We start from the raw sequence: 16,512 nt of genomic DNA, 5'->3' as shown, positions 1-16,512 counted from the left end.
CAAACTTGGCTTCTACAGAGAACTAGGAGAAAAGAACAGATGAATGTGTATTTGACTATCTGAAGATTACAAGCCTATATTTTTGAGCATAAGAGTTCCTTCTACAACATGCACAAACAAAATATATTTCCACAGAGGAAGACACCTGATAGTCACATAAGATAGACTGGTCTTAAGGAATCTTATCTTTCAATTCCCTTCCAAAGTAGGGAAGGAGATTCTGGAAAATTTGCTTCTTCCAGAAAAATAAAAAAAAATGGGTATGTGAAAGTTAGATGGAATAATTTATTGTGTTTATGGTAAATAAAAAATTTTAAATAGACTATTGGTATGGCAATCTGATTACTATATCTGAGGTTCCTCAAAACACCTGAGAGAATCTTCACCTTAAAATTACCTTGACTTGACAGAATGCAGAAGCTGAACCTATTAACCTTGAGATTATGATTTTCATACCTTGCAATTTTCTCTAGCACTAAACCTAAACTAGTTAAGAATCATTAGTAACTAATAACTATCAATAACTTAAAGAACATATCATTGTATACTCCATTGTTATAGAGGTATAAAATTAATTAATGTTTAGTATTCTTCACCCAATAAATGATACATTTTTAAAATGTTCAGTTTAGACTTGCTATGCAGAGCTCTCATTCAATAATTTGACATAGGAGAAACAAGGCTCTATCTATACATTACACTAGCAATGTACCTATAGTGCTGTTTTATAGTAAAGGAAAGCCTGATCTGTGATTACTAGAATGAAGTCCTGAGTTTTCCCTTGTGGTGGCTGTAACTCCTTTACAAGGTAGTCCTTGACTACTGGCAACTGTCTCTACCTCTGTCCTACTGGCTTCACTATAATCCTGCTGTGAAACACTGGGAAACTGGGAATAAGGATAGGGCAAGACACGTGAAATAGCAGGATGTTATTGTAGCTATGTGCTTTTTTTTGGTAAAAGGTGAAGATATTATTCAGAAGAGAGTGTTTATATGTGTAGCCACTTTGTTCCTATGAAATAGATGTCAGATGTCATTCCCATTTTGTTACTGAGGAAATAGCCCTGTTGCTGAGGATTGGCCTAAAGACTCATTGTAAAATCATAATAGTATAGGAGGAACTTGCAAATGATTAGGCATTTGAGTGTCTACTATGTGCTAGGGCTTTGCTAGGGAAATCACATTTTCCTATACATAGCAAGATCACCAATCCCAAGTGGGAAAGTCAGGGGTAGTTCCAATAGTGTTGAGAAGTTATGAGGGTCTGGCAGATATTAAGTCTCCTTGGAACTAGAAAATTCAGAAGTCTTTTGTGATACATATTTGAAAGATCAGAAGAACGGTAGCATAGTTTCATTTCAAAGAGGAGCAATTCAATATTTCAGTATAAGTCAAATACTTTATATAGATTCTTCTGACCACCCTGTGAGGTAGATGTTTTCCCCCCTCGCAGACTAAAAACCTGTGATATAAAGAGATTAAGTAACTCACCACAATCAGTAAAATAACAATGAAAGACTTCCAGGAAGATTGAGTTGAAGTACTTGTCCATTCTCCTTCCACTTAGTACAATAAAAAACCTGGACATTATATTAAAACACACACACACACGACCCTAAAACATAGAGAAAAGGCCCACAAGCTAGGAACCCTAAGATACAAGATCAACAGATGGGGTATTCCCAAGGCTTTCTTTTAGCCTCATATATCTCAGAGTTGGAACTGAAATGGCTAGCAAACTGGAAATGCCAGTGGGCATAGACCAAAAATATCCAAACAAAATCTTTCTTTCTGTACTAAAACAATCAGGAAAGGGGGAAACCTAGCAAGGCAGAAAACTTTTAGGTAACAACTTCTTTACTTCAGCCAAATATCACAGAAAAACTGGTGGAGAACTTAGGGTTTCACTTTCTGGAGGCTATAAGGTGGTATAAGGAGTGTGAGTTAGGAATGTGGACTTTCATCCTCTTAGGCAGTATCAAGGACCCTGCCCTCCCCAGGGTGTCAGTGAAGACTGTGTGGAATACCTGGACTTCCACCTCCACTCTGGAGTAATGAAATGGCACTCCCCTTTTCCCCTGCTGAAGCTGTGTCAGAAAAAAAACAGCTAAAACACCATGTAAAAATAAGATATAAAGTCTCATAAATGAAAACTTTCACACTGCAAAAGTGTCTGTTAAGAGGATGAAAAAATAAGCTACAAACTGAGATAAATTATTTGCAAACCATCTATTTGACAAAGGACTGGTATCTGGAATATATCAAATACTCTCAAAATTCAATAGTCAAAAGAGAATCCAATTTGAAAATGGGTGAAGGATATGAAGAGACATTTCACCCAAGAATATATACAATTGGTAAATGATAGTTGTTAGGAAGAGTGTATACAATGTTGAAAAGATGTTCAACATTAGTAGACATCAAAGTGCAATTTAAAATTACAATGAAATATTACTTTACACCTATGAGAATGACTAGAATAAAAAATAGTGAGAACACCAAATGCTGATAAGGATTGAGAAAACTTGGACCACTTATATTGCTAGTGGAAATATAAATAACATAGACCTTCTGGGAAACAGTTCGGCAGTTTCTTAAAAAAACTAAACATTCCAGCAATTGCACTCCTGGGTATTTCTCCCATAGAAATGAAAACTCGTGTTTACTGAAAATTCTGCACATGGATATTTATGGCAGCTTTGTTTGTAATAGCCAAAAACTGAAGACAATTCTGATATTCTTCAATGGATGAATGGTTAAACTGTGGTACAACCATACCATGGAATACTACTCAGCAATAAAAAGGAATGAACTGCACAACCATCTGGATGAACCTCCAGAGAATTATGCTGAGTTTAAAAAGCCAGCCTCAAAAATTATATACTGTATAATACCATTTATGAGACATTTTTGAAATGATAAAATTATAAAAATGGAGAGTAGTTTAGTGATTGCTAGGGTTTAAGTGGGCTGTGGCAATGAAAGGTCAATATGAGAGATCTTTGTGGTGGTAGAAATAGTCTGTTTCCTGACTGCATCAATATCAACATCCTGGTTTTTATGGGCCAAATTGTGTCCCCTCAAAATCTGTCCATTGAAGCCCTAATTCTCAGCACCTCAGAAAGTGACTATATTTGGAGATAGGGTCTTTAAAGAGGCAATTAAGTTATCTTGAAGTCATTAGGATGGGCCCTAATCCAATATTTCTGGTTTCCTTGTCAGAAGGGGTGATGAGGACACAGACACATAGAAAAGGAAGACCTTGCGAAGACACACGGAGAAGACAGCCATTTACAAGCCAAGGAGAGATGCCTCAGAGGAAACAACCCTGCTGACATGTTGGTCTTGTACTTACATCCTCCAGAATTGTGAGGAAATCAGTTTCCGTTGTGTAAGCCACCCGGCTTGTGGTACTTCGTCATGGCAGCGCTAGCAAACTAATACACTAGTTATAATATCGTACTATCGTTTTGCAAGACGTTATCTTCCAGGGAAACTGAGTAAAGCACACACGGTATCTCTTTATATTAGTTCTTAAAACTGAACATAAATCTACAATTATTTCAAAATAAGAAGTATTTTTGTGAAGTTATTCTGAGGTTCAAATGCAGGCCTGTCTGTTGCTAAAGTTTATGATCAAACTGGCCCAAACTTTTGACTTGGTCCTGTGTCAGAGCATCTAATTGTGAGGCTATCAGTAATCCAAACTATGAATTCAGACTCAAGAGTTTGACATAGAGTCTTAGTAGTGATGGGTCAAAATGTAACATTCTATGGGGTTTTCTGATTTTCTTTCTTGTGGTTGATTACTTCTGGACTGCCTTCTTCCACAGAGAAATGACCCTGTCTCACAGACCCAGAGCTTTGCATAAGAAGTGACCTCAGTGCTGTTGCTTTCATCTGTAAGTGAAAAGACCTCAGCAATCTTAAAGGTAATTGATGCCACATGGTGTTCTGTGACTTTCCAAAAGTCATACTACATAATTTGGAGCGCAACCATTTTGTAGTCATTAGGAACACATTGCCTTTTTTAAGATGTCATTGGCACCAAATTTCCCCTAAATGTAAGCCACCTACATTGGGTCTGCAATTGAAAAAGTAGTAATCAGAACTAAAGAAATAGTAATTGTTTCTATGCTTTAAAAATAAAATAAAAATCTCCTGTCAGACTCAAGAAGCTTCTTTCTGTTCCTTATGTGGTAAGGGATTTTCATAAGGCATTTTCAGGGATAATTTTGACTTTGTGAATGTTTTGTTTCATATGCTGACTTTAGAAATTAACCTCCTCATAAAATTCAATCCCACTTTGCTATTTTGACATTTCCTTTGTTTGAAAGTATTCATTAACATTTCACATAATTGCCCTGTTTCCAGAGCAAGTATGTAATTTCCTACAAAATGAAGACCTCATAATGCATGTCCAATAAAGTCCACCCTGCCTGCCACTAGTTGATACCTTAGCCTTATCATGGGATTGAAAGAATGTTTCTGCTGTTGGTCCTGTTGGATCTTGTTGAATCCTGTTGGTTGTCTCCACCACTAAAATGTGACCACCAGCCACGGCCATTTATAGCACCTACTATTTTCAGTCATTGTTGTTCTCTTTGTTATGAACTCCTGACTCTTTTCTTTTTCTTTTTCTTTTCCTTTTATTTATTTATTTATTTATTTTTATTTTTTATTTTTTATTTTTATTTTTTTGAGATGGAGTCTCGCTCTGTCACCCAAGCTGGAGTGCAGTGGCACGATCTTGGCTCACTGCAACCTTCGCCTCCTAGGTTCAAGTGATTATCCTGCCTCAGCCTCCCAAGTAGCTGGGACTACAGGTGCACGCCACCATGCCCAGCTACTTTTTGTATTTTTAGTAGAAATGGCGTTTCACCATGCTGGCCAGGCTGATCTCAAACTCCTGACCTCATGATCCACCCTCTTTGGCCTTCCAAAGTGCTGGGATTACAGGCGTGAGCCACCATGCCCAGCACTCTTGGCTCTTTTCTGAATATGTATACTGCTAGTGATTATTGCCAAGTCAGCATATAGAATGTCAAGCAAATTGATTAGAGCACTTTCATAACATTAACTTTACCGAGATGGCTATGTAAACATCTATCAAATTTTCATACAGTTGGATACTAGGAAAAGCCATGATAATATACCTATGAGAACTTACATTCTAGTAAAATGTGAAGTCAGGGGATGGGCTTATAGAAACCAAGGTTTTCACTTTCTGACCAGAGTAAATTGCACAGAGCTTCAAGAGGAATTTTTAAAAATGAAATGTGTGTGTGCGTGTGTGTGTATGATTAAATATATTTAGTCAAGGGATGGGATTATAGAAACAAACATAAATATATTTAAATATATTTTTAAAAATATTTTAAAAATGTATTTATACATAATTATATATATATATTTATATATATGCTTATTTAAATAAAAACATATTTTCCTAAAGGATTAAAAGCAATTATGTAAACAGCTTTCACTTTATAATTTTTTCAACTGAAGTAATCTGTTCCAACAAACTATAATTAAAATGTTATTTAATAATTTTATCAAGTTATTAATCTTGTGGATAATTCTGGTGTTCAGATTATAGAATAGTAACTGACATAGGTATTTCTACGCTTTCAGGGAAATGGATTACTTGACTAATTTATGTTAATGTGTTCTTCAGGCAAGTCATGGAATAAACTCAATCAGTTGCTCCACAGTGTTAAATATTTTAGTTACTAAATCTAAGATCCAGAAACTGGGTCTTAGTTTCCTTTCTTCATATTTATAACTTAACACATTGCCTTTCAATCTTTAGTGACAAGCAAGCACAGCAATGTTTACCCAGGCTGCTGATTCCTGGTATCTGTCAAATATTATAAAGTGATACTTGTTGGCTCTTGTATTAGAAGCAGTGTTGCCAACTGATCTGATAGTCTGCATACACTGAATAGAATTGCTCCCTTTGGACTACTATTTAGGTCTAGATCTGTCCTTTCCAAATCAAGAATTGTTTGATATTCAGCAGTTGGTTTTTCTTGATCTCGTGCTCGTATGCTGGTAGCTCCTAGTACTTCATCTAAGAGTCTTCATTTATTTTTTACTCAATATCCTTATTGTACCAGAAATAAATATAAATGGCCATGTTTCATTCTTATAAAATTGTTGAAGGACAAACCTCCCTTAATACATATATGCATATATAATTACACCTGACAAACACTGGTATTATTGCTATTTTAGAACTCAAAGCTATAAAGACATCATTCTGTTTTTTCTTCCTCAGTGAGGCTGTTTGAAATAAGCCATCAATATATCTAAAATAAGCCATGAGAATAAAATCTTATATCTTATTAGAAAACATAGTATGAAAAGAAGCCAGGCAGAAAGCTTTATAGACTGACCCTAGAAATGTCATTGAGTTAAGATAGTTATTTCCAGCTCTCTCAAACCATCTGTTGAATAGCAACTTACGTGTTTTTCTTTATATGTACACATGCATCCTTCTGCTTAAACAATTGCTACCTTAAAGATCATCACAATTCTTGTTATTAAACACCTAATGTATGCAAGTGAAACAGAGCATAAAGAGATGATTAAACTTGGTTTTCAAATATTAAATCTTATAGCCTTTGTCTGTGATTGGAAATGAAAAAAAAAATGAGTATTGAATTTTAGGTCTGGTGATTAACAGAGTAATGAGAAGAAGGAACCAGAAAAATCAAAAGAATGTGTATGCAGCCTGTTTTAACTGAGTTTTCCCAAGCAGAGCCTGAAATAAGTCTTTCATGCAAGTACTTTTTTTTAATTCAGAGAAAATGTCCTTTAATATAACGCTTTCAAATTGTTTCCTTCATTTTTAACTTTTATTTTAGATTCAGGAGTACATGTGCAGGATTGTTTTATTGGTAAACTCGTGTCATGGGGGTTTGTTGTACAGATTATCTCATCACCCAGGTATTAAGCCTAGCACCCCATAGTTGTTTTTTCTGTTCCTCTCCCTCCTCCACCCTCCACTCTCAAGTAGACCCCAGTGTCTGTTGTTCCCTTCTTTGTGTTCATGAGTTCTCATCATTTAGCTCTCACTTGTAAGTGAGAACATGTGGTATTTGGTTTTCTGTTCCTAAGTTAATTTGCTAAGGATAATAGCCTCCAACTCCATCCATGTTCCTATAAAAGACATTATCTCGTTCCTTTTCAATAGCTGCATAGTATTCCATGATGTATATGTACCACGTTTTCTTTATCTAAGCTGTCATTGATAGGCATTTGGGTTGATTCCAAGTCTTTGCTATTATGAATAGTACTGCAATGTATATTTGTGTGCCTGTGTCTTTATGGTAGAATGAGTTATATTCCTCTGTATGTATCCAGTAATGGGATTGCTGGGTCAAATGGTAGTTCTGTTTGTGGCTCTTTGAGGACTCCTCCCCAACTCATTCTGTTAGGCCAGCATTATCCTGATACTAAAACCAGGCAGAGACACAACAACAACAAAAAGGAAACTTCAGGCGAATATCCTTGATGAACATTGATGCAAAAATCCTCCACAAAGTACTTACAAACCAAATCCAGCAGCACATCAAAAAGTTAATCCACCATGATCAAGGAGGTTTCATCCCCAGGATGCAAGGTTGGCTCAACATACAAAAATCAGTTAATGTGACTTATCACATAAACAGAACTAAAGAAAAAAAAACACATGATTATCTCAACAGATGTATAAAAGGCTTTCCGTAAAATTAAACATCCCACATCCCTTCATGTTAAAAACTCACAATAAACTAGGTGTTGAAGGAAAATATCTCAAAATAATAAGAGCCATTTATGACAAACCCACAGCCACATTATACTGCATGGGCAAAGGCTGGAAGCATTCCTCTTAAAAACTGGCACCAGACAAGTATGCCCTCTCTCACCGCTCCTATTCAACATAGTATTGGAAGTCCTAGCCAGAGCAATTAGGCAAGAGAGAGAAACAAAGGGCATCCAAATAGGAGAAGAGGAAGTCAAACTATCTGTTTGCAGATGACATTATTCTGTATCTAGAAAGCCCCATTGTCTCAGTCCAAAACCTCCTTCAGCTGATAAACAACTTCAGCAAAGTTTCAAGATACAAAATCAATGTACAAAAGTCATTAGCATTCCTATACACCAACAACAGCCAAGCTGAGAGCCAAATCAGGAAGGCAATCCCATTCGCAATTGCCACAAAAAGAATAAAATATCCCAGAATACAGCCAATCAGGGAAGTGAAAGATCTCTACGATGAGACTTACAAAACACTGCTCAAAGACATCAAAGACACAAACGGAAAAACATCTCATGCTCATGGATAGAAAGAATCAATATCATTAAAATGGTCGTACTTCCCAAAACAATTTACAGATTCAGTGCTACTTCTATCAAACTACCAGTGACATTCTTCAGAGAACTAGAAAAAACTATTTTAAAATTCATATGGAACCACAAAAGAGCCTGTATACCCAAGGCAATCCTATGCGTAAAGAACAAAGCTGGAGGCATCACATTACCTGACTTCAAACTATACTACAAGGCTACAGTAACCAAAACAACATGGTACTGGTACAAAAACATAGACAGGTGGAACAGAATAGAAAGCCCAGAAATAAGGCCACACATCTATGATCTTCAAAAAGCTGACAAAAAGAAGCAATGGGGAAAACACTCCCCATTCAATAAATTGTGCTAGGATAACTGGCTAGTCATATGCAGAAGCTTGAAGCTGGGCCCCTTCCTTACACTATATACAAAAATCAACTCAAGATGGATTAAAGACTTAAATGTAAAACCCAAAACTATAAAAACCTTGGAAGACAACCATGCAATGCCATCCTGCCATAGGAGTGGGCAAGGTTTCATGACAAACACACCAGAAACAATTGCAACAAAAGCAAAAATTGACAAGCAGGATCTAATTAAACTTAAGAGCTTCTGTACAGCAAAAGAGATTATCAACAGAGTAAACAACCTGCAGAATAGGAGAAAACATTTTCTAACTATGAATCTCACAAAGGTGTAATATCCACCATCTATAATGAACTTAAATTTGCAAGAGAAAAGCAGGTAATTTTTTTTGGGAAGTGAATCCAGGCAACAGGGGAGGGGCACTTGAGAAGAGTAAAACAGGAAGGAGGGAGAGCTAATACAAGAGTGTGCTGTTCAGTTAGCTATGCCTATGGGTAACTGGAGCTTAGTCTTGGTGGGGATGCTTTAAGGAACCACATAGAAGACCCTTCAGGATTGTCAGCCAGAGAAAAACAGGGGAGCAGCCTGACCTCCACAGGCTAAAATTAACACTGGAGGGTTTGTATTTTCTCTGTTTTAGGAGTCTCACTAGAAAGCAGAGAATCCCTGGGATAACAAGCAAGACAGATGCATAGTACAGCTGGGATGAAGTGCTGGTAAAGGCACCTGTGTAAAGCCTGTTGCCTCAACAATGTCCAGGACAAAATGGTGAGCTGAGGGATGTGAGAGGGGTATGGCAGGTGTTTAATGTAATGCCCAACTTTGACACTTATTCATTAGGTGTATCATTTGTTCACTCTTAGCACCTGTTTCCTCATCCTAAATGAGGCAGGAGGATCACTTACCCTGGCTGTTTCCCAGAATGATCATTAAGAGAGTTGTAAAAGCACTTTGAAGCAATTTAAAAGCTAACTCACTGCAAAACTGAGAGTGGTTGATGCTATTGTAGACCTGGGACATGAAGCAATACCAAGAAAACGGAGAACTAAGAACAGGTCACAGAGAGCATCTAGAAGGCCTCAGGAAGCCCCTGCACTGATATGGCAATTCTGTAGTTATATTAACTAGGAAAAAAAATCAACACAGATGCCAAAGAAAGTAGAGTTTATTTGCGAAAAAAAGAATTGCAATTCAGGTACACTGAATTAGGGCAACACTAAATAGTGTCCTTTAAGGTAAGCTCAGGTTTTTAATAGGAGATTTCTTCAAAAAGTTGTTTTGGGGGGCAATTTATTGGCTGGACAGAAATCCTACATTGCAGAGCTGTTCTGAATTGGTAGTTAATTAGGGTACTCCCAGCTGAGGGATGTTGAAGGCTAGTGGATTCTGACTTAAGGTCAGTTGGTACCTTCTGTGGCTTAACATTTAGCAGGTATGAGTGCAGTCCTCTCTTGATCTTCCAATTCTACTTTAATGCCTAGGCCTAAATTACTTTATTTCCTTTCACAACAACAATGGACCAGGAAGGCATGACATGCACAAATGATGACAGGCACCACACTTAGAATCTTGGAAAATGAATATGTGAGTTTAACGCCTGAAGTTTTTTAACAGCTGAAATATTAGACTTTTTTGCTGGAAATAAATATTGATTGAACTGATTCAGTAAATGCCTAATACATGAGGACCGTAATTCCTAATCTCCCTGTCAGACTAACTTAAGATCTACATTTTAGCCACGTCTGTCCACCTCTCAGCTTTAAAGTTTAAATTCACTTTCTTCCGCAGTATTTAGACAGTTGAAAGACTCCAGTTGGATTACTAATTTCAGCCCTATTTGATCTGAGGATGCAACCGGTAGCTACTCTCACATCCTCAAGTTACAAGACAGTTATACTTTTTATTTCCTCAGAACATTTGCCAATTTAATAAATGTTCAATCCCAATATTAAATTCTCCCCTGAGCCTTAGTGCAGGTACGTGTGCATAGATATAATCAGCGTTAACAATATTCCATATGCCATTTCTTCTCCCAGTCACTTGAAGACATCGTGGAGGCACTTTGCAGAGGAGAACCAAAAGTGGTCTTGAAATGGTAACACATCTCAAAGCCTAACAGCTGAGCTGAGAGCCCTGGGGCTTTCAACCCAGTTTCCAGTGGGCAGCAGAAGGCTCACTATGGATGACTCTGAGTAGAGAAGAAGGAAGTCAAGGAAGAGATGGGGAAGAGGAGGGGAAGAGTTCCCCAAATGTACCTTGCCCTCTCCCCTGAGTGTCCATGTGTGGCAGGAGGTTAACGTTGATGTGGTGAGTAATGCAAGCAGTGGCCCTACAGGTTCCCCTAATATAGGGTCCTAATGGTGAATCCTACTTCCTTTCAGGTACTCCTTCCTGAAATGACGAATATGTTGCAAGGGAAAGGCTTTGTAACCTAAAACTGTTGATCTAGTCTTCAACAATGGCATACACGTTATAGTCACTTTCTCTGTGACATAAATTGCAGAGAAGTTGCTCTTTCCTTTCTCAGCCATTGATATTATTTAAAACCATGATTCTATTTTTGCCTTCAATTTGAACAATCTCTGCATAACAAGCATCTTTGCAGGCACACGGCATTTCTTCCTAAAACTTCAAAAATCTTCAAAAAATATGTAATTCTTCTATTTTCAAATTCCAGGAGAGTCTGCTCTCCCTATGTGTACGCTTTAGGAGCTCTGCTATTTCCCTAAACTAATATTACAGTGGTGTGATGTACCATTAACTACATGACCGTGGAGATTCAGAGGTGAAAGCAGGGATTGCCTGCATCTTTTAAGTCCCAGTTTGATTTTGATTTCATTTCATAAGAGATCTTATTAATGATAAAAGTTGGCATGGGTGACTTTGGGAATTCTAGGAAGAGCCCTGGGGCTTTCAACCCAGTTTCCAGTGGGCAGCTGAAGGCTCACTATGGATGACTCTGAGTGGAGAAGGAAGAAGTCAAGGAAGAGATGGGGAAGATGTAGGAAACAGGAGGGAAAGAGTTCCCCAAATGTACCTTGCCCTCTCCCCTGAGTGTCCATGTGTGGCAGGAGGTTAACGTTGATGTGGTGAGTAATGCCCAAAGGCTCTAAAGCTAGACAGGGCTCTATGATTATATGATCAGGGGATTTGTGTGCTATGCCAAGGCTTGGATGGCATCCTTTGTTCCAGACAGAAGGGTCCTGTTCATTGTGCTCCTAAGGTACTTTTTTGTTCACTTTGTAACTTTTGCTGCCATGCACTCAACAGATACTGACCAGCTACTATGTGCTAGTAAGTAAGTGGTAGTTGTTTGGGATACAACAGTGAGTAAAACATGACTCCTAGCATCTGTTGTATGTGCATGCATGCCATGTGACATGCATGTGACACTGAGGGAGAGCAAGATTAAGTGATATGACAGCATAGAGGCTGGGCACCACCTAAGCTTCCATGTGGAATTCAGAGAGGTCTTTATTTCTCTGAAGCTGAGTTTAAGCTTGGGTGTTCCAGCAACCAGAACTGTAATGGGAATTGTAGGTGCAGATGAACTTTGTGTAGGGTTGTGGTTCTTTCTCACAGAACTATCAGCACCCACTGCAACCAGTTACACAACTTTCTTTACAACTCTGCAGCAAGCTAGACAGGTCACAGGCAGTCCCAACTCAGGAGGTTGCCTGCATCATGTTGATGGTGAAGCTGACACCATAGCATGGAAACCGGAGTCCACTGCTCCTACAGCTCGATGCTTAGCTGTTTCAATATAGTATCTGAAACTGCATCTTTTAATTCCTGGACTTTTCACATCTGTACTGACTCAGATCTGGGTGGGGCTTAGTTTGAAGGAGGGAGTCCTTGGTGATGACGTGATTTCCTTGGTCTGTTATAGGTAACTAATCAAACGTACCTTAGACTTTACTCTCTGAGAAATTCATAGCTGAATTCAATGTTTGTTCTTATGGACTACTTAGCATTTGACTAGACGGTGTGAATTTCTAAGTAAGGTAAGGATTTCTTTCTAAGTTGTTTTTACCTAGAACTTAAAAGTGGGCATGAATAAATCAAATATGGGTGGTTTTTATTTTCCTGTTAGGAAAAAATTAGTGACTGATCTTTTAAATTGACTTAGTGCATATACTATGTATTGTGCATATGAACAAACAAATACTTAGTAAAAGGTTGTCTTGAAGGGACATATTGATATATTTCAAATAAAAGAACTTAACAAAAATGAGGCAAATGCCTAACATTCTGGTAAGACAGTGAAGGAGGCATGAGCAATGTTTGTTTAGAAAATTATCTGAGAACTTTAAACAAATCTCTGAGGGTATATTCTTACTTGTAATTGTTCATCTAATTACACTACAGAGGCTTATTAGCTGCTCCAAGATGCACTGCTTTCCATTCTGTGGTGGAAACAAAAGGACCGTAGTAGTGGTTATCTAGCAGAAGAATTGTGATCTTTGAATTCTAATACAAGAAACTTAGAAGTCTCTTAGTTATTTCCACTGTCTCAAGGGAGAATCATTAAGTTTATGTCATTTTCAATGCCTAAAACAAGAGTCAAAAAGTTAAGATTCAATTCTCACTGGGTTGCTATTGTTTGGGACTTTGGACAATAGAAAAAAGTATGAACAGGTAATTTAGGGTTTTTTGCGTTACTGGTACCTGACAAAACAAACTTGAACTTCCCTATTTCCTAGAAACTTGGAGGAAATAATTTCTGTCCAGAATGGTAAAGTGGTGTCGTATCCCATTTATAAGCATATTTTAATCAAAAGATGTAATAACGTGTAGTGGTCAAGATCATAGTCTCTAGAGTCAAGTAATCCTTGGTGCGTTTACCTGCTTCATCATTTTAACCAGTTGTATATTTTTCTCAGAGCCAGTTTCCTAATCTGTAAAATGGGGGTAGACTAGGATTGCTGTGAAGATTAAATGAAATTTATCAAAGTCTTTAGCAAAGTGCCTGGTATGTAGAAAGTGTTTAATAAATATTATTTCAGAATATAGATGTAAAAGTCAAATAATTTCCTATATAATCATATTGAGTAGCCTGAAAGTTTGGTGGCTCTTAAATAAATCTGTGAATGAAGGCTTTGCCTACTTTTGGTGTGTGGCCCACCAGCATGTTCTATCAGTTGGCCTGAGCTGAGAAAGAAATCAATTCCTGTGTTGAGTTTTCCTCCAGGTGCTTAAGATAGACCATACCTGAATATTTTGATCATTAACCAGTGATCCTGGGTGGCTCCTTCTTGCTCTGGTCAGTAACCGGTGTAGGTCACGTAGTAAGGCACTAAACAAGGTGTTTTTCCTCCTGAGGTTGTCATGTCAACTCTAAATTCCCAGAGGCTTGCCTAGGAGTAGAGAGTTTGTTCTGAGTTACATAACCAGCATCCTCTTTGAGGCTTTGAATGTCTAACTGACTTCTGACTGCAGGCACGCAAACTTTTCCCCTGCCTAGTAGGAATGAATACCCCTTTTCCAAGCGTCTACATAGCAGCCACCCAGGAACTCTCTGAGAGCCAGTTGCTTCCTGACTTAATTTCTGGGAAGAGCAATTGCCTACTCAAGACAAATTCCTTCCTCCTTATTCTTCTGTCAGATGAGACTAGCTACTAGGTATTCCCTCCCTAGGACTCTGACCTGACTCTCATAGAAAAGAAAATGAGGATCCAAGTTCATTCCATTTAATTGGGGCTATAAACATATGCCACCAGAAAAATCCTGCTATTCTGGCTTACTATAACTTTAGGTTCTCCTTTCTAACACAATACTATCTTTATAAAATGTACACACCTTTCCTTGATATTCAGTTGTGGTGTTTATGTGTTCAAGATCCTTCTAATTTATCCCCAACTAAAGTTCCCAGTATGTATTTGCAGGCCTCTTTTACTGCATCATCTTCAGTAAAATGCATATTTCTCTTTCTTCAGCATAGGCTTCACCCTTAGAAGCTCGCTTTTCTCTGGATATTCATTTCCAGCAGGTCTCGGAGATAATGTACTGTATTGCATCTTTTTCTGTTGGAGACTAAAATGCAGTTAGCAGGTGCAGCTTCTTATAACTGCAGATTCAGAATTTTTTTCTCTCTGTAAAAACTGTTAAATGTCCCCTTAGAGGCTCATTTTAAAATTGAGTAAGGAATGGGGGCTTGTTTTTCCTTAGTCCTTGATCTTGGAATATTACACTCTGACATTGCACATTGCTCCTTACCATTTAGAGTTCAAACCACTAATTCCCAAGTGATAAGAGATTAAGATACAAATCAGAGACAGGCAAATGTACATTTGTAGCTTCCTTGCTTTAATACTTCTGTTTCAGGTGGGATGTCTTCTCCAGGGCTATCCAGGTCTGTCCTAGACACCACCTTTGAAAAATGAGATCCTTTCTATCTAATTTAACCTAGATTAGAGGCATCACTGAGAACACCTTCTGAAGGTAAAAAGCTTTTGCCTTTTCTTTCTGTCCCATACTCTATATTCCTTAACTGCAATCACTAGAATGTCCTGTCAGTTACACAAAATTAATGTTACTATGACTGACTTTGATAATATATCTATTTACAAATTGATAAATTATATTCCTAATCTAATTACATTCATGCAAAGCTAGTAGCTCTGTAGTTATATCAACTTGGCAACAAGGAAAATAAACTTAATTTTTTTAAAAAGGCTCAAAAAGTTAAGTCACTTTTGTAAAAGACCCAGAAAAAAATATATATATATAAAATCATATAACTATTATAATGCATAAATATATAAATATGTTATATAAATATACTACATATTTACTATAGATAATAAGTGAAAAGGGTGAAATTGGTGGAGTCAGAGCTTAGAAATCTTGTTAGTGTGGTGGGAGGAGAGAAAGGAGAGGAGTAGTCAGATTATGAAGAATTCCATCGGGATAGTATGTTCTGAGTTTGCAGGTTCAGCGGTGGAACAGAAATTTCTGGGTGATAAGTGCAGGAATCCATGGAAATGCTAGACTGAGTGGAGTAGAAGTAACTAGTTTTGGAGTTCTTGACTTTTTCTTCCTAGAGTTTTAGATTTGCTGGTAAGAATTTAGTAGATAAGAGAGGAGGAAGGGGCATAGAAAAGCTCAGATGACCCAAGTGATAAGCATTTCTTAAATATTTCAGACCCATAAAGGTACAAATAATATTCTAACCCAACCATATATGCCCCATCCAGCTTAAATACCGTTGACACTCCCTAGGTACCCTTTCGTGTAGGAGCAAGGGTCACTTTAGAATAAACTTCGATTCTCACAGTGAGATACAGAATCCCTAAAGATACAGAAGCAATGGCTTGGAAAGAGCACAGTTGGATGAAGAGATTGCCAGCTTTATTTTCAGATTCCAGTGTGGCGAGAAGATGGTAAAATGAGCAACTCTTCTTCAGAAAAAAGAGATGGGGAAATGGTTCTTTGGGGGAATTGAATTCCCACTGCGGCGGGAAAGCAGCAGGAATCTGAGCAGGCTGTGGGTAACGGGCAGTTTATTGGGTAATGACGTTTTCAGAGTCCACAGGGAAGAGGTTTGAAAGGACCAATAGAAGGGGAAGGCTGGGTGGGTCGAGGGGAAGCATCACAGAACCTGGGAGAGACAGTGTGTGAGAAGATGAGTAAGCAAGCGTGAGAAGATGTGTAAGCAAGCGTCCTGTTCACAGCATGAAGTACCAGCTTTTGCAGAGACAGGAGGCAGGGTGGGAAGAAACAGCCCAGGGAATTCAAGGGCAACCTGCCACGGTGTTTCACTGCATACCTTTGTTTCATAGAAAGGATTTCACCACAAGGAGTTGATGC

General features: G+C 37.9%; 1 protein-coding gene across 3 annotated transcripts in view; it reads left to right on the top strand.

Annotated features, from left to right (window-relative positions):
• HHLA2 (HHLA2 member of B7 family) overlaps positions 1-16,512 on the top strand; it is a 184,299-nt gene that overhangs the window by 96,050 nt on the left and 71,737 nt on the right. Inside the window, exon 1 of one of the 3 annotated variants that reach the window (XM_065539228.2) lies at positions 11,729-11,792. The exons of 1 other annotated variant lie outside the window; for it this stretch is intronic. The gene's annotated coding sequence lies outside the window, so the exon portion shown is untranslated. Of the gene's footprint in view, positions 1-11,728; positions 11,793-12,614; positions 12,708-16,512 lie in introns of those variants that run through there. One more of the 3 variants, XM_005548228.5, reaches the window with a different exon arrangement.

The sequence above is a fragment of the Macaca fascicularis genome, chromosome 2 (assembly GCF_037993035.2).
Source record: "Macaca fascicularis isolate 582-1 chromosome 2, T2T-MFA8v1.1".
NCBI classification, from domain to species: Eukaryota; Metazoa; Chordata; class Mammalia; order Primates; family Cercopithecidae; genus Macaca; species Macaca fascicularis.
The sequence above is the reverse complement of the archived record's forward strand: the minus strand, read 5'-3'. Positions and strand labels throughout refer to the sequence as shown.